This window comes from Panthera tigris, chromosome C1 (genome assembly GCF_018350195.1).
Source record: "Panthera tigris isolate Pti1 chromosome C1, P.tigris_Pti1_mat1.1, whole genome shotgun sequence".
Classification (NCBI taxonomy): Eukaryota; Metazoa; Chordata; class Mammalia; order Carnivora; family Felidae; genus Panthera; species Panthera tigris.
In genome coordinates, this window is record NC_056667.1 from 67990419 (window position 1) to 68016672 (window position 26254).

Below are 26254 nucleotides of genomic sequence, written 5' to 3' on the forward strand. Positions count from 1 at the left end.
TATTTTTCTTTTCTTTCTTTCTTTCTTTTGTTTTCTTTCTTTCTTTCTTTCTTTCTTTCTTTCTTTCTTTCTTTCTTTCTTTCAGAACAGAGTTGACTTCGACTTGAAGGAGGCAAAATAGTAATACAAAAAAAAAAAAAGAAAAAAAAACACTTAGGGTTTAGAATTTTTGAGAAAGTTCTGACTTGATTCATGTTTCCGTGAGACTTCAGTCTGTAAATTAATCTAGTTGAGACTGTGTCCTCACTCACTTTGTCCCTTCAGGTTTCTGCTTTCCTGCCCATCAAAACTCCCCCTCCAGATCATTCTAGGACTAACAGGCACTTAAGCATTTATTACAGGAAACTGGAGAAGAGGTGGATACTAAATATTCCTTAAAGCACAATGATAAAGCAATATAAAAAACAGTCAACCAAAACATGTTAAAACCTTCAAAAGGTGTTAAGACTAGTCTATCTCAAACACATTTGTTGTAAAATATGCAAATTGATGATGAAACAAGTAAATTCTTTGATTTGATTGTCAAATAATAAACTTGAAGAAAAATAAACTATTTTGCTGTCCCTCTTATCACCACCAATATCTCATCTAGATCCAGGCAAATAGTATTTTCCCAGCAGACGTTTCTTGAGTGATTAAATTAAATGATAAATTATTACCAAAGAGTCTTTTTCTTTACCTCAGTTTTGGAGATAGGCATTATGAGGCAAGAAACAATGGTAGACAAATAATAATAATAATAATAATAATAATAAATTGCATTTGAATTTATTCCTTACATATTGCACATCAACTATTTTTTATTATAGTGTAAGATTTTTCTGACATTATATACAATATTCAGTTACTTTATCAACCATCCATCCATTACATAAACATGTATGAACCACCTAGTGAATAATGGGCATTTTGGATAGAAAGATGAATGGTGTTACCCTCTCTAGCAGTGATTCTTACATTTTTTGGTCTCAGCACCTTTTCCATTCTCAAAAATTGTTGAGGATCACAAAAGATTTTTTTATGACTTATAGCTCTCAATATTTATCACATTAGAATTTAATATGGAAACAAATTAATATTCAGTTATAAATAGCAATAATAAACCCACTGCATATAACACATAAAACATAAACATAAAAACACATTTTTATGAAAAGTAACTATTTTTGAAAACAAAAACGTCCTCTGAAAATTGACATTATTGGGGCGCCTGGGTGGCTCAGTCGGTTAAGCGTCCGACTGCAGCTCAGGTCACGATCTCGCGGTCTGTGAGTTCGAGCCCCGCGTCGGGCTCTGTGCTGACAGCTCAGAGCCTGGAGCCTGCTTCCGATTCTGTGTCTCCCTCTCTCTCTGACCCTCCCCCATTCATGCTCTGTCTCTCTCTGTTTCAAAAATAAATAAACTTAAAATTTTTTTTTAAAAATTGATATTATTTACATTTTTTTGCAAAATTTTTAATATCTGTGTTAAAAGAGAACAGCCAATTTCTCACATCTATTTGTATTTCAATCTATTGCAATGTATTGTTTTGTTTGAAGTATATGAAAAAAAATCAGCCTTACACAGATATTAATTGAAACGAAGACGAATATTTTAATAACCTTTTCAGATAAATGTGATATTCTTCTTTGATACTAAACTAAACATTAAAAAAAATAGTTCATTAAAGGTTAGTTGCAAAGTGGAATCTGAAACCAAATCAAAGAACATTTTAAAATCTGTTGCGTTAAAGTACATTAGTTTGCCTTACATTTTTAAAAGTAATCTCTATGCCCGATGGGGGGCTTGAACTCACAACCTCAAGATCAAGAGTCACATGCTTCTCCAACTGAGCTAGCCAGGCACCCCTGGTTTATCTCACCCTACGAATAGCTCTTTCCCCCATGCATTACTTGCATGATTTTATAACATGATGGAAAATACTGTTTTACTGAATTATGCAGATTTCCCAAAAGTCGACATATGTCATAAAACTTATTTTTCTAATTGCCACTGTTAATATTACCACCAAGCTTATCAGGAAAGTCTTTAAGCATTGGGAAGTTGTCAAGCACACAGTGGCAGATACAAATTATTCTTTAGATTATAATTTCTGCTGGAATGTTTGAATTTTGTCATTGGCAATAAATACCATTGGTTGTTTCCTTGAATTGACTTGCTTGCTTTCATTCATCTTTTGAAACATATCTGTGAAGTACCCGACTCTGAATAACCATGGTTTGTCTGTCAGTTGCTTTTTAAAGTAAAATCCATGAAAAGAGAAGCTATTTCAGCTTGCAACCCAAACATTTATCTCACAAGTACTTGACAATCATCATCCTTCAGTTACAGTGGGAGTGCTTTTTATATACATCCCATTTTGTCACACAGAATATTAAAGATGTGTATTCAGGAATTTGGGCTTATAAAGTGAATATTAATTTTCATTGTTTTTTAAAGGGCATCCTTAACTGAAATTGGTAGGTTATTTTTTGTTTGTTCTTTGTTTAGTGTTGTTTTGCTTTTGTGTCATTGCAAGTGTTAGGTGAATAAGAATATAATGACTATGATACTACAGCTTGATGAACAAACTGTACAGCAGCTAGTCTGGTACCACTTGCCTTAATTCAGAGTGTTAGCAGTTTTCCACACCAATGCTTTTCTGTCATCAGTGCAAATGTCAATAGAGTGAAAAAGACAAGTAATGTCTTAGTATTATTTTGAAAATAGGTTTGACTTTGCAACCCCCCAAAAGGGTCTCTGGGACCTTGAGGATTTTACTTGGAGAACTGTTACTCTAGAGATTGAAAGGTTAAGGGAGCAGATAGGTAAATGAACACGAATTTTCTGCGGTTTGTAATAAGTACAATGATAGAGGAAAGCCCAGGGTCTTTGAGGAACATTTCCCAAAAGAGATTATGTCTGACTGGAATCTTGAAGGACATCTAAGTGTCAGCCAGGTAAAGAATGGAGTCTTTGGCTGACTGAATCCTGTGCTTCACAATATTATTTCTGTTTTCATTTTACTAATGCGCTTTGTAAAGTCTAAAGAGGTCTCAACCATATGGTTCCTATATGGCAACTGGATTCCAAAACACATGCATGCCTAGTCAAGTAAGGTCATTAATAAGCCATTACCACTCAAGGTTGAGTTACTATGGGAATTTGGAAGAGAGAACCTGGATAGTTGCATGAGACTCCGTGTTGGATTGCATAGACATTTTTATGTGGTAAGCCAGATGTCATCTATTTTATGTGCTTTTGGGTTTTGTGACCCAACAGAAATAAATTCCAACTGGTCCTCATCAGTGTGACCTGGCTAGATATCACTAGCCATTTTTCACTAACAAAAAAAGAATGTAAAATAACTGACATAGATTGAATTCCTAATATGTGAGTTAGTGGGCTTACAGACATGATCACATTTAAATATCAAACAACTTGATAGATATTTATAGTATCCCCATTTTTAAGACCAAGAAACTGAGATTCAGAGAAATTAAGTAGTATGCCAAGGGCCACAAGGTGCATAAAATGCAGAACTGGTTTCCAAGCCAGCTGTACCCAACAAGGGAATCTCTGTTCTTTCTCAAACTGGTGCACAGGTAATGTGGAAGCAGGCAGGAGTGTATCAGGAGGAAGAGAAGCCTCAGAGCACACAAATTTGCCTTGGTAGAAAATTATTAAAACATTTTAAAATGCAAAACAGAAACAGATATGTAATGAAACAGAATGGAAACCGCTTGAATTATTAAGAATCAGATGGAGGCTTCTAAGACATTTTCTCTCAGGAGGGGAGAATCAGGGATTGTCTCCAAAGTCAGAGTTCATACTCCTCTGCCTTGAGGATACTTTTCAGATGCACTCTGAGAAATTCATTCTTATATCAAACGAACCAATGTGTTTTCCCTAATAACTGACCAAATTCTGCCCAGGCTGCGTTCAACACAATTGCAGCCTAAGGTGCTAGGAAAGAGCTCGTAATTCCTGGTTGTTATGGGTACAAGGCAAAATTCTAACCATCTTCCACAGATGTGACATGAGTACTAGAAAAGATGACGTTAGGAGAGAAGCAATTAACTCTAATATTTACAAACAGTCACTAATGGCAGATGATAATGATGATCATGAGAACGAGTGTGACGAAAACTGTATTTGGTGTATCTACCATGTGCCAAGCAGTATGCATAAATCCATCATCTTAAGTTAAATGCACAACAATCTTATAAGGTGATCTTATTATCCCCATTTGTGTATGTACCCAGACATAATACTGTTGCATTCACGTTATCCCAACAAGTCTATGAGCTATTATTACCCATATGCTGCTGACGACAAAATTGGTCTCAGAGCAGATAAGTAATTGCCTGAGTATACACAATAAGTAAATGATGGAAATAAGCACAGACCCCTGTGGGCTTGTCTCAAAAGCCTCAGAACTTTTCATGCCATGCTGCCTTGATATTAGGTAGGGGTAACGATATAATTTTTATCTAAATTTGGATGCCTTTGAGAAGAAAAGGGATGCTATTAATAGTTGTGCCAGAGCAAGAGACATCAATGGGGATTGCCCAGATGGGGGATAAATGGTTACCTTATTATTGGGCAAACATAGGGGCTATATAGTATCAAACTTCTTAAAAATAAATGCATTTGGATATTCCTTTGTTTTAAAATATTTACTAATCATTCTACCTTAAACAAATTTTTATAGCTTAGGGGAAAACACTTTTGTGTATGCTTGATATCTGAGAAATAATTTTGACCTAGCAATTTAAAAAATGACAGGAGAGTAAAAAATATGCGTAATATTTGATACATTTTTATGCACAACGAAACAGAAGTCAGGCATAAAACTCTAAAGGGGATAAAGAAGATTTAGAAAGCTCTAATTCAGTATTAGAAGTTAATGAATGTGGCACTTGCTGTATTCTGAAATGTTATAACTTACTGATTAAGGGGAGAAAATTCTGGGAAGGATGTTGCATACTTGAGTATTTTCCTATTTCAGAAATAATCCTGTAACAATAACTTGAGATGGTTTTATGTAATTGTGGCAGGTAGCTACTCCACCTTGATCCAAATACAGGTTTGGGCATGTTTTTGTTTTTTGTTTTTTCTTTTATAGTTGCTTCTACTCCGATGTATCATAGGTGCAAGTCTTAATTTCTTTCTAGTAAAAGAAGAATAGCTTATAATTTCTTTTGTTTCTTTTCCTTTGATCCAAGAGTTCTCTCCTCCCAGTTTTTAACCTGCTTTGTTCAGTCTCTTTTTTTCTGCTCTCATTTTTTTTCCTCTTCAGTACATTTACATAAAGTTAAGTGACTTAAGCTGTTTATAATATTATTTTTGGATTTTACTGCTTCTTGCTTTGGCTGTTCCTGATCATATCCAGATTTATTTTCTAGAAGAAGCTAATTTAGTAAAACCTTTTTTTTTTTTGTAAAATAAGTACATAAACTTTCAACCAAACAGGCCATTCAAAAGCACAGATTCGTCCAAAAGCAGTTTTTCTTTTTTCTTTTTTTAATTCTGAAGAGACATGCATATATTCTTGAGTGATACAATATGTACCAGCTTTGAACAAACATTTTATCAAGACATTAGCTCTTAAAAAAGAGAAAGGGCAACAACTCGAATACTTTTACCACTGAGAGATTTTTGCTCTGTGTGTGTGTGTGTGTGTGTGTGTGTGTGTGTGTGTGTGTCTTGTAAATTTTTGTGTTTAGAGTAGCCTTTCAATCTTTTTAAATCATCCTTATGAATCTTTTCAGTTGGCTGGACATAAGAAAAGAAGGCTTTTCTCTTGAATGAATACGAGAATTATTACGTTAAGCATTGAGTAAGAGTGTGCTGAGTACTTAATGCAACATGACATGCATGGTACTCCCCACAAGCTCACCTTCAAAAGGATGAGACAGAGATAAATACAGACCTGCAAACATGTCAGATTGCCAAGTGCTAGGGGAAATATCTCTTATCCCTCCTGCTTTCTCTTTCATTGTTTCTTTAGGAGACCAAGGGCACACAACGTAATGAGGAACAGAAGTCAAAGGAAGCAGAATTCTTAGGTCCCGTGTGCACATTAGTAGAACCTGGTATTACAATTAAAAGCTGAAGTATTGAGGCGAACTAGACCAAGGTAGGCAAGGCGTCCTGTTTCCACAGGCACTGTTAATCTCGGCAATTCTAGACTTAGGGATGGTTTGTCTCTTCCTTTCACCATGGCAACTGCTGCCAGACATCCAAAAGTACTGAAATGTATAATATCATTTCACATAAAAATGGGAAGGAGTAGAGAGAAGGAAGATGAAAGTGATAAGAAGGGAGGAAAAAAAGGCATTTATGCCGTCGTATCTTATGTTAATGATCTTTACTCTTTGCCTCCAACAGAGTTTGTCAGATCTTAAAAGTTTATCTGCAGCCTAAAAGAAAGTAGCTCAGAAGAGTTAATATCCCTGGATATGGCAGGCAATGTGGTAAAGGAAAGCACAAGGTCCATGGAGGCAGAAAGATCTGTGTTGAATCAGTTCTGCTGCAGACTTTTCATACCTTCAGCAAGTTCCTTAGATCGTTTGAGCTTCATTTCATTATCTGTAAAATGGTTGCAATAATACTTACTCCACAGTGTTGTTCTGAGTGTGAATGAGTTTCTATACCCAAAGCATCCAGCATGAGGCCTGATACGAGTGTGCGCACATTCATTGGCTATTGTTATTGTCATTTAAAATATAATCATATTCCCAGAAACTACATTTTGTTACTGCCAGAATCACATAGACCAGTAACAGAGGAATCCCTATTTTTTCTTTCATATATGGTCAGAAATTTTAAAGAAAAATCTCTTAGAGGCAAATAAGAGCAGAAAAACTGTAATTGGCCAGAGTCATACTACTATGCACGACAAAATCATAATCTAAGACCTGTATTAAACCAGGCTAACAACCATCAAAAGCAGCATAAAAGAATGAAGCCACAAAAACCAATGCATATCCCAAAAAGTATGTATAGAGGGCAAATTACTTTTTTGGTGTTGGTGTTGGTGTTGGTGTTGGTGTTGGTGGTTGTGATGGGGAGGATTGAAGGCAAAGATAGTATTTGAAGTGGTTAAGAATGCTTAAAATCCAATTCCATTCCATAGCATTTGATCTTCAGAAAAACAGAGTGCTATCTGGTTTTTATCCTCAACCTTCTCATCTATAAGATAGGGACCTACTTATAGGACTGTTGCGAGGTATATATGCGATAATGCATATAAATCAATCAGTATAAGCCTAAGTAAGCACTCAGTATTGTTACCAGTGCTTACGGACCTCTTGCCTCTGTTTAGCATTGCTTAGTTACATTTTCTCCCTGTTTTCATCTATTTCTCTAACTCATCTGGACTTCCCAAAGCATAGTCCTGGACTGTTTACTTCCAGAACACTTGAGTGCATTCGAGAGCTCCATGAGAGTGAAACATTCTAAAATGTAAATCATGATATGATTCTCCACATAGGTCCACAGGAACCAAAGGTTGGGCTTCTCTTCTTTGGACAAAGTTACTGCGTGGCTCCCAAAAGGCTAACTACAAGCCAAAGGTCATGCATCACGTTTTGGCATTTCACCATCAAAAATCATCTATCAGTGAGACTCAGTTCATATGACTAATCTTGTTTGATTTGGCAATGAGGTGAAATGTCAATAGGCTTCCTATTTTGACTGAAACTGTTGAATATACCAAAGGGAATATTGCATGTGTGTTAGTCATCCCAGAATAAAGATGAGTATACTTTCCTGAAAAGTTCAGCTACACTAATGGGATAATGGATCACCAGAATACTTTATATTTGAAATGCGGACTTTGTTCACATTCTTGCTTCACTCGGAAAATTGTGTCATTGTTGCCAAAGTCTTGAATTTCCTTTACCCCATGCCTGGATTCTCCATTGACACTAATGGGAATTTCACCTTCAAGCACAGACAGTCTATGGAACTAAAATGACAATAGCAGAAGGTAAAGAATACATTTTATACATTGTGCTACCTAATATTTTTCTTGACTGTTTCTGTTATAGTCATTGACTATTGCTAAAAAAAGACCCATTTGGAAACCTGAAAACATATTGTCTCCAGGGGCTAGTCATTTGAAAATACACTTTTGCCCATACATGTCATCACAAATTATATAAAAGAATAATTATAAATCAATCTACATAATTTTAATTTTGTGGTGAGTTAATTACAAAAGCATATCCCTCTGGCACTGCCATTAGTCTATAAGGTATGTGTGCTTTTTTTGTTTTTCTTTTTTCAATCTGAAGGAATGACATTTTGTAGAAAAAAAAGTCCATATTTTCTTATGGAAACATAATGCAAAATTTGCCACTTGCTGAAATTTAAAGTATGACGAACTCTTTGTAGTTCATGTTCACACGTTAGCAATAACCTGTAGAGCTACGAGCTGTTAGAATGTAGCATTAAAAAAGAAAACCTATATGAAAGAAGAAATACCAAGCCCATTTTTATGAGTGACCAAATGTCAAAAATGTATTAAAGCAGTTTACAGGCTATCCTGTTCATTATTTTGCTGACTTAGAAACCTTGAAGTGTTTTGTATCCATTTCATTATCTGCAAAAGTATGAACTGTAATGGAATTTACATAAAAATCCTGCTAGAGAGTGGGGACTTTACTGCATAGTCAGCGCTGCCTCCTAATCCAATCTTCCCCAATGCAGTTGGTAAGGCAGTTGCCAAACTCAAACAGCAGGATCTCTTTTATAAAGAAAAGTATGAATTTGAGCTGTAAAATGAGCACAACTATTTTTCTATTACTCTGGATGCTTCTTCTTGCTGAGTTTACATAAGAAGTCTAGCAGGAGGTGTTATTAAATAGCCTCAGAAATTAGCCCCAAAACAATTATCTTGGTTTAGCTATGGAAAAAGACACAAGAGGCTTAATGAAAAGAGCATTTAAATTTTTGTGATTGAATATCTGTTGGACACCTCTGTAGTTATTAACCCTTGTGGGCAGCATTTCAGATTTTTTATTATTTTTAATTGAATTGTTTTTGGAAAACTGCAGATTAAAAACTGTTTTCTCCCCTATGTTGGTCGGAGATCCCAGGGCAAACTGTGTAATAATGGGTTCTTTAAAAGTTTGGTTTAAACCTCGCTGCGTGGCAAGGAATATACGCTTGTTCAATGTAAATTTGAATTTACATATTATAATAGATTTGTAGAAATACTAAGTAGGAAAGAACCTCTCCAGTCATATCGCCCACCACCCTTTCCTCACAATCAAATTCTAACACCCATGGCTTTCTTTGTTAGTAAATTTGCCATGAGTTAAGTTTCCTATGTTCTCATTAAGAGAATATTCTAAAAGTTACTATTTTTGTTTGTTTGTTTTTCATTTTCCCCTATACATAGCCAGAATTTTGGAATAGTCAGTACTGCTTTTTTTTTTTTTTGTGGTACTGTGGCCATTCCAAATAATTTTTCTGTCTCTATAGTATTTGCTATTTTAAAATATTTGTTGGCTCTTATCATGTCAGATCTTAAAAGTTACTTAGTCGGTTGCTTTAATCTTTCCTCCCAAGCCCCCTCCCAACCTCACCTCCCCAGTCACTTCATCATTTTTTTCCCTCTTAACTCTCTCCAATCTTCTACATATTTCTGGAACTGAGTTTATCCAAGCTGAATGCACTTTTCCAGGTGCATCATATATCATTCCCTAAGCCTGGGATATGATGGTTCTTTGTATATAGCCCAAAAGCTAGTGAAGTTTGTGGAGTTCGTTCTTTTTTTCCTGATCACTGTCAGTGTGTTGACTCAGGGAGTTTTTTGAACATTTCCACTGATTCCTGAGGGAGCCTTTCTGAAAATGGGCTATCTTCTACCTGGGTCAGTCTATTTGAGGGATAGGAAATGAGAGAAAACATAATTTTGTAAGCTGTTAGAAAACGTGTCCTATCACCCCACCCAATCCCCTGCCATTTTTAGAGCACATCCATTTTCTTGGCATTTTCATTTTTGTTAACTATATTTCATTATGAAAATGAAATGGAAGCCTACACAAGCCAATTACAGCTAAGGCCATCAGAGCAAAAGTGGAGAACTCAGCTCGACATAGTGCACAATGATTCTCCTTGCTGTATTACAGATGTTTAAAAGATAAAACAAAACAAAATAAAAAAATAGTTGAAAAGGCCTGCACTGAAATTAAAGCTTTCTTCATTTAGTGATGAAAAGCTGGGTCTTTACATTTTCTTCACCTATTTTTTGCAATTCATTTTTAACTACTTTTTTGACCTTCAAAGCCAGTGGTAGTAGGTATAAATTAGAGGAGGGAATAAGAAAAAAGAAAACTAAAATTAAATATGACACACCAAAATTTTAGCAATAAATTATACAAATTTCTTTCTATATCATAATTACTATTACCAACTATGAAAAGACTATCCAGTTATTGCACAAAAGCGGGCCACACCACAATGAACCCCAAGCCCCTTTAAGCAGTATACAAAAGATCATAAACACCTATGCATCAGTAAAGCAAATCTGGAGAATGTATGAGCTGATGAATATGAAAGCAAATTATTGTCCTGAAGTTTTCCATATTAACATAAATATATATCATATTCGTAGATTCCAAGAGGCTATCCATTATGAGAGCCTACTCCCACTGATTTGGTAATCGCTTTTCAGAAAATAAATGAAAATTTACACACGAGACTTCAGTTTGCTAAATGGCAACCAAATACATATATCTATATGATTAAATATCACTCTTGCATTTGAATCGCAAAGTTTGACCCAGAATCTTTTTTATATCCTTGGAGTCACCTTTGAGCCTTGATGGTGGCATCAAAGAGACAGCCATGATACTTTTCAGTTAATTCACCTTCGATTATATAGCTTGGCCAGTACTCCTTCAGTTATATACCTAAACAACCAAATAGCCCAAATGCTTTTGAGCAAAATGGAAAATTATTGGCTTTTACAACTTAAAAACCTGCAGATAGTCTTTAGGCCCTGTTGGTTCATAGACTCAAAAAAACATCATCATGATCTCATTTCTCTCTCCCGTGCAGTCTCCATACTCAGCGGGTTGTCCCTTGTGGGAACTGCATTAGCTCCAATTTCATATCCTCTTTTATTCCAGTAGAGTCATGAGAGCCTTTCTCTTTCAACCCTTACAAAAGCCCTCGGCCTGGATCTCACTAACCTGATTGGGTCATGTGTCCTCTGAACTTGTCGCTATGGCCAGTCACATGGGATTTCCTGAGTTACTTAATTCCACAGCACGATTCAAGACAGCTTCCTGTGACGATGGAAATGTCTCTCATCTACACTGTCCAGCATGGTAGCCACTTGTCATGTGTGGCTAACGATTACTTGAAATGTAACTGAGGAACTGTTGTAACTGAGGAACAAAATTTTAAGTTTTATTTTAAACAATTTAGATTTAAATTAATCGCCACGACTGCACCGAACAGCACAGCTGCAGAGTTTGGTGTGTGCGTCAAACCCAGGTAGATTACATGAGCTGAGAAGGGGTTCCCCAAAGGAAGGGTTTTTGTAGACAGCAGACCCTACCTATTTTCCAGAGTGGGAAATACAGATGTGAAGGGGTAAAATCGACAGATGTTCACTATACTGAACGCTAAAACTTGAACTTTTTATTAACATCTTTTGGACTGACTGTTTAATTTCATAATATATAGCTTGTATTGTATTACTTGCAGTTTTTCTATTTTCTATTGTTTTGTTTGTTTTCCTTAATTAAAATGCATACAATGGGAACTCTGGACACAGAGCTCTTCCAGCTTGAATGAGAAGCTATTGTTAGGAATCCACCACCTTTAATTAAATTGCCTTTTAGGTACCCTGTGCTCATCTTTCCAAAAGATATTTTAAATGATATGTATGGATCCAAACAAGTTAAAGTTCATGTGGCATTTTAGAGACATAGCTCAACTGGAGTGACAAAAGTATTAATCAGCTTATAGACATCGTTAATGTCAAACATGTACAGTGACAATTATACTACAGTGACAATTATACTACAATGTACTCCTTTGCCTAAAGTATGGACATTTTCTTTTTGACAATAACATTCATTGACTCAAGTAAGTTTCCAAGACAGATTCCTGCCCACATTGAGCTCATAATTCTCAATTTTAAATATATGAAAATGTGAAACGTCATGCATCTTACACGTGAGGCAAAAGATATCAAATTAATACAGCCTTGTTACAGAAAATTTAGCAACATGGAGACATAATAAGAGCAAAATTAAAATGATCTATAATGTCATCATACAGAGGCAACTACCATTAATGTTTCAGTATATATTTCTTTTGAATTTAAAAAGTAGATGCGTGTGAGCACTTATCTCACTAAACTATTTAAATTATTTTTTATAAGGATGAGAACCTACTGTAGTTACTCCTTTATAACTTAATATTTAACCTAACACTATATTCTTTAGGGGTGCCTGGGTGGCTCAGTTGGTTGAGCGTCCGACTTCAACTCAGGTCATGATCTCGCAGTTCGTGACTTCGAGCCCCACGTCAGGCTCTGTGCTGACAGCTCAGAGCCTGGAGCCTGCTTCAGATTCTGTGCGTCCCTCTCTCTCTACCCCTCCCCTATTCACACTCTGTCTCTCTCTCTCAAAAATAAACTTTTAAAAATTTTTTTAAAAAAGAAGATTTTAACCTAATACTATATTCTTTAAAAACATGTGTTTAATGGCAACATAGTATTCCACTGTATGAAAAAATACATATACATATATCCAAAAGTACAACTTTTAGGTTAAAAAGATATGTGCAGTTTTAAACTTTTTGAAAAATATAAGTTCCATACAGGCAGATTTTTGTCTGATTTGTTCACTGATGAATTTCAGTGCCTACAACAGTGGCATCAAGAATGAATTCCATAAATATTTGTTGAATGAATGAGTATTGGCATAATTCCTATTACAATTCACACAGCCAGGATTGAGATGGCCCATCTCCCTAAGTTCTCACCAACTCTAGGTTCTTTCTTTCTGTTTTGTAGACAGATGACATCTTATTACAATGTTTGTTCCAACTTCTGTATTTCTACCAGAAGTACAAATTATGTTAAATCATGCTTACTTAAGCAAAAACACATTATAAAAACTAAGAAACTTGCAGCCTAATTTTGGCTAACGGTTCAAGTTTTGACTAAGCAAAATCTAATAGGGGGAGTATGTGTTAGGAAATCATATGCTAGTCCACTAAGAAACCATAAGACCCAGAGAAGTCACTAAGCATACTTATTCCATTGTTATGTGTTAACATATAAAGAGCCAATAAGTGCAGGTATTGTGTTTCATAAATTACCAAATAGAGAAACTTAAAAGAAATGTGATGACTCTGTCTCATATTTATCTCTCCCCCTAACTTCTGCAGAATCTTACCTCTTCTCCATGCGTTAAATTGAACGCATAGCCTAATGCTTAAGCACAGTTGAAGTTTATTATGAAAACTGTAGGGAAAACTTGCAGAAACCAAGGTTGGGGACTCCAGTCAAACCTCCTGTGAAACCATAACCATACAGAAAAGAAAGTTTCGTGAGGGCTGTCTCTCACGGAGCATCTGGTTTTCTCTTGTGCTCACCCCCTCCCTCCACTGCTTTTGCCCCTCGGGCTCTCTCTACATCTCTTTCTCTCTTCCTCCCTTTCTCTCAAGTGATTTTCACTGCTTCAGCACATGCACAAGCCCAAACATGGCCCCGCACTGGCTTCACATCCCTTTTCTATTCCAGCACTTAATTAACTGTGCTCCAGTTCCAAATTCTCTAGAGACAAAACCAGATCTACCCATCTTAGGGTGGATCTCTCTCACTCTGTCCTTAGTCCTATCTGCTATGATGACAGGGAAGGATCACCCAGTTCAAAGACGGGACTAGCATCCACTATAGAAATGGAACTCGTTTTCAAAAAGGGTTAGGACTGGCAAACATCTTAAAAAGTATATGTCACCTTGTGCCTTCACTTACTAGATGCTGAGATTATAAATGTAGGTGGAAAGTAGACTGTATTATGTAATAATTTACTACTCTAAATTGAATATTTATTTTTAATTTTTTAAATTATTTTTTTGAACGAGAGAGAAAGAGCATGACCTGGGGAAAGGGGCAAAGGTAGGGAGAGAGAGAAAGAGAGAGAGAGAGAGAGAGAGAATTTCAGCACAGAATGCGACACAGGGCTTGATCCTTAGATAATGACCTGAGCTGACATCAAGAATTGGATGCTCAACCGACTGAGACACCCAGGTGCCCCAAATATATAATTTTAAAAATACTTCCAACCTCACCTTTTAAAAAATCATTTATGGTAATCAGGGTTTTGTTTTGTTTTCATTCTAGTTTCAATTCTATGCCCAAGCTTCTTTACTTTTACTTTTCAACTTAAGTGTTTTGTCATTTGTCCCTGCTAGAGATCTTTGATTCCCTAGAAACAAAACTTTTTTTTTTCAGGTTTATTTTTTGTTCTACCAAGGATGGCCTCCTATTTGTAGTTATTTTTAACTGGGATGCTGTGTCTAGCAACTTTGGTACTCTCTGCAGTACTGTTTTTCTCAAAATTATCTGACTTTGCAAAAATTAAAAAAAAATGAACAGAATTTCCTTTTGCAATGCCACATTTCAAGCATTTTTGGAGATAATCCATTATTAACTGTGCTCTCTATTCTAAGCAAAATGATTCATCTGAACTAGTGACTTGATGATGTGTGTATTTCTTCCATATTTTCATTTTCTTGGCATGTCATGATTTTTATATCTTCCCCCCTTCAATTCTGATGTACTTTAAATCTGTTATGGGTAAACTAAATCACTTTCTCTTTCTTATTTAAGTAATTTCTGACAGTTAATCTTCCCAGTCTTAACCATAGTTATTTTGAGGAAAGAGAAAATAAATTATACTTAAGTTATACCTATGGACAATAAACTATTTAAATCAAGCCATCTTCATCATTAATATCCATCACCCTGGCCATCAACTCTAGATCTTGTAATATGTGATAAATGGCTAAACTTACGGGATTGGCCATGTTGCAGTTTCATTGCTTCCACTCCTCAGACACGTCCTCAAATTATGGCAATATGCGTGAAATGACAGGCTTCCTTAATGACTGATGGGGATAGTCTCATCATGGTTCTGGCCACTGTGACGAGCATCAATCATAAGGACAGCCAAGATGTCAAACCTGCTGAGATGCTCTTTAATCCTGTGATCCTAGAAAGTCACAACTGCCAGCACAGATCCAAGCAATTGTCTAGCTTGATGGTTCCTAACCTTTTCCAGTTAGAAGAATGTATTTGAAGAATGTTGTTGAAGAGTGCCACTTTTAGTTTTGTTTAAAAAAGCAAACAGTGGCTTAAACCAGGCACATTGTTAACAAACACGTTTTGAGACATTTTATACTGTCTTACCCAGCCACTCTTCTCTGAGGAGCAACCCCTCACATCTAGAGGTGGTATTTGTGCTATATTTGAAGTCAGAAATATTAGTAAATGAAATTTTAATTTTCCAAGTATCATAACACTTATACCTACTCAAAAAAAAAAAGAATGAAAGATGCTATTTATTCAGTCAACAGAGAGTGCTACTCTTATTGTAAACAAGATGAGAACCACTGATCTAGAAAATGTACTCTTTATAAAACCCATTCTTACCTTAATGATTCAGATAATTGAGAGAGAAGTTTTGTTTTGTCATTTTATTTTTTCCTCAACATTATTGACTTGATTCTCTACTTCACCTAATGTATACAGCCAAAGCCTGTGATTTTGTAGAACACCATGTCTAAGGTATCACAATTACTCTCCCATGATTCAGGTAGGGTAAAATTATGAGTGTGTTTCCCTAAGGTGCAGTAAAATAGTTTATTTATTACTACTTCCTCAATGTCTCACTCACAGGTGGTTAGATTTTGAAAGATTATTAACTAGGCTTGTGTAGGCAAGTACAACAATTTGACTTCAGGAAGCCATTATCTGAGCCAGCCTCCCTCCTGCCCGGGCCCAAGGATATTATTTATAGAAATGAACCATTGTATTATGTTTAATACAGTCTTAGAACGTTTGTACATATACTATATCAACTTTTTCCTGTTTGTATGTTGTATGAGTTCATTAAAAATTTTGTCCACATTATTCTGTCCCCTTTCAAGTTCCTACAGTGGCTTCCTAATCTATCAGTTTTGTACTTCTTACCAAATGAGAGCTCACACTTTCCTCAAACGTGGACTGAAAACTTGTTTCCTCTGAGGGCTTTTCACAATCTACTCCATTAGATTTTGCATTTCCTCTAGAGACTTCCTGAGATTTCAAATGTCCTAAACTTTGGGGGGCTTGGGGGGGTCACAGCATAGATACCATGTTTATATATTCTGTTTGAACTACTTGATGGATTGCGATATATATGTAATTGCTGTTACTTCCTTATTTCACAGATGTGTGCCTGTGTTTGCTCCTCTCTCTGCATCTTGATAATGCTTTGCTTGAGCCTGAGGCAACATGGCCTATGCATATTATGTTTTTTGTTTTGATTTCGCCATATGGAGTTCAGTACCATTTATCACTGTTGACTAAGCAACTAATAATATTTTTCCTAATAAAGAGTGGTGATACGTTTTGCAGTTTGTTCATTCACTAATTTACCCGTTAACAATTATTTATTGATCACCTCCTGGGTGCCTGGCACTGCGCTAAGCACTTGGGCAACAATGACAAAAGAGAGAAATCATTCAGTAGAGCTTACCGTCTCCATCAAGAAGTCTGTTCAAAGCACTTGAATCATGATGCTTTCCAGTATCATTCCAATGCTCACATGTTAGCCATAGAGACTAGAGTATCAGTAGCCCTGTCTCCCTTGCTTTTCTCAGTAACCTATTTATTGATGTTAACGCAGTGAAGAAACATGTAGATTACACTAACTGTGAGAAATCCACGTATTTTCAGAGGGAAGTGAGTGGTGGATCACATATTCATTGTCTTGACCTTGGAGCAGGTCAGAATAGACACAGAGGAAAGGAATGCTACCTGCTGCCAACTATTGTTAAGAGAGTACAATGTGAGATCCACCCCCAGAGCACTGGTTGATGTATTGCGCTAAAACCTCTAGGTATACCAGTCATAAGTAATACGTCAGAAAAATATCTCAACAATAACTATATCTGAAATCATACTTGTCAGAGAAAAGCTTGGGAGACCTATGTATGATTCTTTAACTCCGTCTTTCTGGCTTTCTGGCTTAGAGGTTGATGATATCATTATTAATATTTACTGTTAATTGCTTGTATATATTTGTATATTATTTGAATTCCAGCATAGGCTTACAGATGTGCTGTTTTTAATGACAAAGATAATGACAACTGAATTGGTGATTAAAAATACACTATAAGCTTAGCACCTTCATAAAAATCCCAGAGCTCTTTACAAAAGCAATAAAACAATGAACTAAAATAACAGCTGCGCTAATCATAAGCTAGTTAAAAAAGATAACACTTAGGAGTTTAGGGTTTTTTTTTTCAAGCCCATAAATTAAAAGATGCAAAATTTCATGCTTATGAAGGCTATTTTTAGAATTTGCTAATGGATGACAGTAGAATACGTACTTCATATACAAGTAAAATGGCTCTTGAGTTGAAATGGGATGAAATATCAACTTCTAGTCCTTCTAGAAAGGACTAGAAACTTCTAGTCCTCTTTAATCTAAATCCTCTATACTTTTGAGATTTCACAATAACCATAATATTTATTATGATGGCCCATGACACTATAGAATTTTTGTTATCAAGCACTGAACCATATTCATTGTATTCATTCAATTCAGCTACAAAATCAAACCAGATCATACCAAACCATTGGTATGGAGAATTTCGATCAAGTGGCACTGCTTAGTGTATTAAGTAATATCTGAGCAGGAGGGAAGTGAGCTTCCCTCACACTGTAAGGTTACTGCAAATATGGGGTTCATGAACACACTGTAAGAAGTCAGATTCCATATGTAAACTTATACCCCTAAAGAAACTAAAGAAAGCAGGTCAATCATTTATGTATTGTGTTAGTTTGCTGGGGTGCCATAACACAATACCACAGACTCAGTGGCTGAATCAACAGAAATTTATCTCCCACAGTTCTGGAGGCTGCAAGTACAAGCTCAAGGTGTCAGCATGTTTGGTCATCTGAGGCCTTTTTCCTTGGCTTACAGATGGCCACTTTTTGCAGTGTCCTCACACAGAGTGTGCTTTCCTTTGTGCATGTGCATTCCTGGTGTCTCTCTTTGTTCCTCTTGTTATAAAAACACAAGTCAGACTAGACTAGGGCTCACACTAATGACCTCATTTTAACTTGATTACCTCTTTAGAGCCCTGTCTACCAAATACAGTCACATTCTGAGGTACTGGGGATTAGGGCTTCAACATATGAACTTGGAGGGATACAATTCAGCCAATCACATGTTTTGTAGAGGGGTGAAGAATGTTCTTTCAATAGATATGTCCACTTGGAACCTCCGAATGTAACCTTATTTGGAACAAGGATTTTGCAGATGTAATTAAGGTAAAGATCTCCAAATGAGATTGTCCTGAATTAGGGTGGGCTCCAAATACAATGACATATGTCCTCATAAGTAACAGAAAAAGAGAAGACACACAGAGACACAGAAAGGAAGTCCACATGAAAACAGAGGCAGAGATTGGAGTGATATGTCTCCAAGTCCATGTTGGCTGGCAGCCAGAGAAGCTAGGCGAGAAACACAGAATGGATTTTCCCTCAGAGTCTCTGGAAGAAACCAACCATGCTGACTGCTTAATTTTGGACTTTTACCTCCAGAACTGTGAAAGAATAGATTTCTACTGTTTTAAAGCACTCAGCTTGTGATGATTTGTTGCAGTAGCCGAGGAAACTAATACAGATATTGGTATGGAGAAATAATAAACAAAACTACCATATACTGATGACTTCCATGTGAAGGCCCTATACTATGTATATATTATCTCTTAAATCCTCTAATCATCTATGTGAGGTAGCTACTACTTTACCCATTTTACAATGAAGACACTGAGGCTTAAAGAAGTATAAGTAAACTTCCCAGGGAGGCACAGCTAGTAAATGTCAAAGCCGAATTCAAACTGGTATCAGTTTGACTCCTTGTTGTGGTCATTCCACTATACTGTATCAAACTGACAGACAAGGGTATCTGGAGACTATAATGAATTAAATATTTTGTTTTGAAAGGTCTCAATTTATTGACTTTAGGTAGTGACCCATGGAGATAGATATAGAGAAGGGCAAGAGACAGGTAGAAGAGATACGAAGGGAATTGATACTGATAGAGAATATTGTAGGGAATGCCTTGCCCCAGCATCATCCCAAAACTATGGCAGGGAAAGAGGTCACCTTCTCTTCTAACATGCTATATCAATTGGGGTTCCTTTATTTCCTCCCTCAAGGCTTTACTGATCTCAATATCACCTACAGTTCATTGTTGGGCAGGAGTGTGCTCTTTCTTGTTGTGGATCTAAGAGGCCATATTCAGTTTGCAATCTTGGCTTTCTCTTGGACCCAGATTTCTGTGCCTAATAACCTCGATCTGATTCCTGGTTTCTTCTTCGGTGCTCTGGACTCTGCATATCATGAAGAGAGTAAAAGCAGTCACTGAGGACAAGTGAATCAGGAATAAAGATTGAGATAGAAGCAGAGTTTTGTGTGAGCATTCTTGCCCCATCCATTTATAAGATTTTGTTCTTCTCCATTGATAGTCCTGGGAAGACTCCCTCAGTGCCAACCCCTCACCAGGCTCCAAACGATAACTTCTGTTATGCTGATGGAACCCAGTTTTTCTAACACATAAGTCTGAGGGGTGCCTACATGGCTTAGCACCTACCTCTTGATTTTGGCTTAGGTCAATGATACCAGGGTTGTGGGATGGAGGGTTGAGGGATCGAGCCCTGTGTCGGGCTCCATGCTGAGTGTGGAGCCTGCTCAAGATTCTCTCCCTCTGGGGTGCCTGATTGGCTCAGTCGGTTGAACATGTGACTTCAGCTCAGATGATGATCTCACAGTTCATGAGTTTGAGCCCTGCATTGGGCTCTGCACTGACAGTGCTGAGCCTGCTTGGGATTCTCTCCATCTCTCTGCTTCTCTCTCTGTCCCTCCCCTGCTCCTTCTCTCTCTCTCTCTCTCTTTTTGCCTCTGACTCTATCTCAAAATAAATAAAACTGAAAAAAAAAAGATTCTCTCTCTCCCTCTACCCTTCTCCCCCACTCATGAGCTCTCTCTCCCTCTCTCTAAAATAAAAAATTAAAAAAGTAAAAAAAGTCTGAACCATGAAAGGAAATATTTCTGTGGCTCAGATATTTTCATATATTTATATACTTTGAGTTCATGAAATACATTTATTTTATATTTCTTAAGAGCCTATGATACTGTCAGCATGATATGAGTGTACAAACAGAAGTTGACAAAACAATGAGAAGGATACTGGCCATGAAGCGTCTAGAGTCATCCTGGCAAGTGGAACCTTTCAGGTCTGACCTTTAAATTTAAAACAATGTATATCTGTTTGCACTTACAGTTGCAAAATAGAAGATAGCTAAATTTCATAACCCCAAATATATTTACCCATCAAATGTTATTGTTGAAGTTACCAAACTATCCTTTGATTCACTGGATATAAATAAAGACTTGAGAACAAACTGAAACCCAGGTTAGAATTCAAAATTTGAAAGCGTCTGGTAAGACAGATCATGGTGGCCTCAGAACTAAATTTAAATAAATAATTATGTCATAAATAAATAAACACTGTGTATCCTGCAATGCAGCACATTGGTCAATGTTGCCTAAGTATGTCTTTAAGGTGCCATGTAGTTTAGCAGGATCTGGGTTTAGGTCAACATTGAATGCTGAACTAACTTATAAGCAATACATCAACCAGTATCTCCTTGATCCAAAGTCCTAACTCTCGTGACTAGAAGAATGACAGCTTCTTTGAGCTAGCCCTTATTCTTGCATAGTGGTCTCTAGTATGATAGTCAGCAACTGTTGAAGAAGCTCTTCAGTCTCAGTCTGATTCTCCATCAGAAGGGACAGCGCCACACAAGGAAGGTCAATGAAAAAGCAGAGTGGGAAATGAAACATTTCCACACTTTCCTAGACATAGCTCCACCAGTTTAGGAACCTTGAGCTAAAAGTGAGAGATCATGTTCATGGTGTTCACCACCAGGACTTTACAGAAACAGTAGACAGGCTAGGCACAAAGGGGGTGCTAGAGTAGCTACGGATGCAGAAGAGACCCCACCAAGGGCAGTGGGCTATGCTTGTTCTGTGATCTGGCAGTTTGACCTTTCCCCATTCTACATAGTGAGTCTGAGCTGTGGTATGATTTTTCTGCCCCTGTCTTCCTGACACAGTCTGATATTCTAACACTTGTTCTGTTTTGTTGTTGTTTTTTTAATTTTGTTAGTGTTTATTTTTGAGAGTGAGAGTGAGAGAGAGAGAGAGAGAGAGAGAGAGAGAAAGTGGGGGAGGGGCTGAGAGAGAGGGAGACACAAAATCCAAAGCAGGCTCCAGTGTCTGAACTGTTAGCACATAGCCCAACTCAGGGCTCAAGCTCACCAACTGTGAGATCATGACCTGAGCCGAAGTCGGATGCTTAATCAACTGAGCCACCTAAGTGCCCCTCTAACACCTGTGTTTCTGACGTCATTTTCTCCATGCTTACTTAGCTTTACCTTATGCCCTGAACTCTGTGTTCTTTACCCAGGACCCTTATCCTGGTGTCCTAAGTGATCATTTCTCTAGATTCTATCTTCACAATAATTAACCTGATTATAGGGCTGTAGCCAGCAAGATATGGGCTACTTGTGTCACTCATTCCACAGGATGCCTCTCTATACCTGCTGCCCCAGGGACCAGTGGCTTAGTGTCCTCCTGATAATGCTGGTGTTCTGCTTTTGGAATAATCAGGTCAAGAGAAAGAGCTTTACCTCCTCCCCCCAAAACAAAACAAAACAAAACAACAACAACAACAACAACAAAAACAAAAGACAAAACAACAATAAAACCTTTTGTGCTGGCAACTCAAAACAAGGCAATCTATTCAGCATGATCCAACCCAGTGGAGCAAGCCTGGCAGACAGAAAACAACACAAAACAAAACACAGTCTCACACAAGAGTTGAATTAATTGACCCAGTTATCCTAGGACAGCCTTACTCCTTGAGAATGTGTCTCTCAAGTCAAATTGCCGGGTTCCATCCCTGACTCTACCACTTGCTGCATAACCTTAGAGATTTTGTTTTAACTTAGTGCCTCAGTTTCTCCATCTGTGAAAAGTGGGTAGATGTGTCGGGAGGCTGAAAATGAAATTCTTTATGTAAACATCTTCAAAAGTGGTGGTACATAGCTAGTGCTCAATAAATTATTAGTGGTTTGGTAGAGTCCATCAACCCATGTCCTCTCCCTTAGACCCCAAACCATCAGCTCACTCAAGAAAATGCCCTGGCCTGGAGCACTGAGAAGGAGCCAGGGTAAGATAAGGTCTTGTTAACTGTTTATATTAGGACAGAATGTAAGCTAACATCTTTCTGCCCCAGCCCAGCCCTATAGGCTGAATAAAGTAGAAAAAGAACCTAACCTGTTAATAATGGATGGTAAATATTGATTGATAAATAAAGTAGGCAAGTGGAGTGAGAGATTAATACTCACCTCAGCAGAGGCCCAACAAATATCAAGCGTAGACTTACCTATCCTGCATGCCAAAAAATCTCCGTGATGCTCCCAGTGTTTCTCATCAGGGGAACTCTTGGGGTGAGGTCACTTTAAAGAAAAGTGTGAGGTTTATGTGTCTTTCTTCCAAATAATTCTCTGACACAATTCTTATTCCTCAGTTTCAGGCCATTTAAACAAGGGTTTATTAAATGCCTACTTACTACATAGCACTATCGGATGTGGACTTCAAAAGGGTTATTTGAATCAAAACAAAGCATAATGAGCTTCTGGCATCCTTGAATATGATTTCCGGTCTATTTAAGGGTCACATTTGAAGTGGCATTTTATTTTTGAGCTCTGAGTATTTGCCATTCACACAATATAGCTTAAAACCTATTTATTTATTTATTTATTTATTTATTTATTAATTATTTTACTTTCTGTTATTTTGTGAACCTAAGTCAAACTCTTTGGCTTGGCAGTATTTCTGTTACAGCAGCAATGCCTTTTGGGCTGAATGACTGCACTGGATAATCCTAACAAAGTTGAGACAAGCACATGATTATTCAGACACAGATATGGAGTCCAGACACACACAGGGAAATAATACAAAAGTTTTGAGCCCCCGTAGTGCTTACTGCTTGTACTGCATAGACTTACCACTTGGCGCTCCAGCCAACGTTCACATTCAGTATTTGAAAGCGAAGCCACTTGGTGGGCTTTCTCCTCTACATCCCCTCCTTAGATGAGATATCTAGAGGATCAGCTGCCATGAACAGAAGGAGGGAGCTTTTGAGAGGAGACAGACATGCAATATAGCAAAAGGGATGAAAGAGGTTCAGATCTCAAAGAGAGTAATAGAGAAGGAGGGTCAAAACCTGCAAGTTGAGTGTGGAAAAGCAGAGTGATGGATTATAGAACAGAATGGAGAAAGACATGGTGAAAGTTTTCCATTACTAGAGAAAGAAAGGCTTCAAATAGAAAAAAGTATATATTATAAACTGGAGTGTTATGTTTTCAGTACACAGAACGGTCTTACACCCCTTTTGTGTATTATAGGCTGGGGGCTAATCTCAGGTGAAGACGAAACAAGGGAATTCTAAGAAAAGTGACAGGTTATAGAATAAGGGTAAAGAAAATTAGAGTGAAATGAGTTGGATACTGGGGCCAAAATAGATGTAGGAAATGGGAAAAGAGGAAGCAGTGATAAAGAAAAGTATATTATAAGGAAAAGAAAAGCATACAAAAAATAATTTTATGCTTTCCTTTGAGTTTAGAGTCATCTTACTTTCAGAAAACATCTTTTGGGCAGTAAACGTTAGCCTTTTGAGTGCTGACCACTGAGATACTGAAACTTTGTTTAGGGAGATGTAGTCTTTACATCTCAAGATTCATATCCTTCAAGAAACTTTGACACAGGAATGATCATATTCAGAACATGATAATTACATATATTCAATTAAATTCCACTGAGTATTAACTTTATGTCTCACAAGACTTGGGATCTTTTGCACTTAAAATTTATTTATTTTTATTTTATTTTATTTTATTTTATTTTATTTTATTTTATTTTATTTATTTACTTATTCACAGTACAAGCCAGGATGGGGCAGGGAGCAGACAGAATCTTAATTAGGCTCCGTGCTCGGCAAGGAGCCCAACACATGGAGCCCAATCCCATGACCCTGGGATCATGACCTGAGCCGAAATCAAGAGTTGGATGCTCAACTGACTAAACCACCCAAGTGCCCCTGCACTTAAAATTTAAAGGTGCATGTGAATTCTACACAAACCTAATCATATTTTCTCTGATAACTAACACACTAATGCCCTTGACTGAATTCTCCTTGGAAGCTGCATTTTCTAAGCAACAGAAACTGAAGACAACTTTTAAATACATCTAACCAAGAAGACTGCAATATTCAATCAAGTTAATGTTATCAGTGCGGTGATTATTTGAATATCTTTGATGTCAGAGCCATGCCTCAGAATTTCAAAATTCACTTCACTTTGAAATCAAAGTATACACACGTTTCTCCCACTGTAATATAAAATATATATATTAAAATTTTATCAAAAAATTGAACATACAAAAGGAAAGTGCAAACTTTACCAAGGATTTTGATAAAAATTTAATTTGTTTTCAAATATTTTATTTTCTATGAAATATATAAAACATAAGCTAACCGTGAATGTGGTGTATATTTTACTATTTGTATGACAAAAGACTGCTGGTTTACATTAGAATGTGCATTTTTAAAAGGCAGAAGTATGCCTTACAATGAAAGAAAAATTGAACCAGGATTTGGAAAAACCTACATTTTAGCCTCAATCCGGCTTTTGTCCTACTAGCTATGCCACTTGTTTAACTTCTCTTTTTGTTTTTCTGTGAAGAACAAACATCTTTACTTTTTATTGTAATATAGTTGGCATACAACTTTTTTCTCTTTTAAACTGGGAGTAATATGTTCCCTACCTAGTTTGTTGAACATGGAAAGGTAGCTTTAAACCAAATCGTAAAAACATACGAAACATAATTTCGTTATTCAAGTGTAATTTCCTCAGGGGTCATAAACAACTTCACTCACTATCTTTTTTTTTTAAGGCTTTTTGGAGAAGGTACCATATTAAAATTTTTTTTCTTGTCATGTTCATTTATTTTTGAGAGACAGAGAGAGAGAGGGAGCGGGGGGGGGGCAGGGGAGAGGGGGAACGGCAGAGAGAGAGGGAGGCACAGAATCTGAAGCAGGCTCCAGACTCTGAGCCGTCAGCACAGAGCCAGACGAGGGGCTCAAACCCTGGAACAGGAACTGCCAGATCATGACCTGAGCGAAAGTCAGAGGCTTAACAGACTGAGCCACCCAGGCACCCCAGAACTTCACTTACTAAATGTTTGTTATCCAATATATGGCTTTCTGTCTCTTCTTCAAATCGTCACACTCTTGGGCTTTTCTTCTACTACTAGAAAAAGCAGAAAAGGACTTTTCAAATCTATCACTTTCTTATCGTAATTTCAACTATTCTAGTTGAAGCTTTTGAGGGAAATGCCATTGAATACAATACTTAAAAGCAAGTATTTGATGCCTTATGTGTACCTTTTGACACTGAATGGCATCATGTGAAGAGTGAAGAATGAAAGCAAAGGATGTAACAAAAAAATAACATTCCATAAAAGAATACTACAGAAAGTAGATATTTTACTGCTAGGGTTGTTATTATCATTCCAGGCTCTAGCACAGTAGAGGATCTGGGATATTTATTATATGAATGAATGTCTCTATCTTTGCAAGAAAAAAAATAATTTATACTCTTCTTATACCTAATTATTTGCCATGGAGTCATTCTTACCACAAATTTTTCTCTGTCTCCAAGTAATTGCTTTTCCCAGGATTTTTAAATTAGGATCTGTTCCCATTTTATCAAATGTAGGACCTACAGTCATCCCTTAAATTGTTTGGCAAGTTCAGTGGTAACACTTATTCCTCTACTTATTGTAGAAGTGAGATTTCCAGAAACATCTTAAAGATAGAGGAACAAGGCT

At 36.9% G+C, this 26254-nt stretch overlaps 1 long non-coding RNA gene across 1 annotated transcript in view; it reads right to left on the reverse strand.

The window, feature by feature from the left end:
- The window catches only part of LOC122241465, a 50089-nt gene that overhangs the window by 18067 nt on the left and 5768 nt on the right, over positions 1 to 26254 (reverse strand). The window contains exons 3-4 of the long non-coding RNA XR_006221633.1: positions 25600 to 25674; positions 22749 to 22821 (exon numbers count right to left, since the gene is read on the reverse strand). This is a non-coding gene — a long non-coding RNA (uncharacterized LOC122241465). The remainder of the gene's footprint in view (positions 1 to 22748; positions 22822 to 25599; positions 25675 to 26254) is intronic.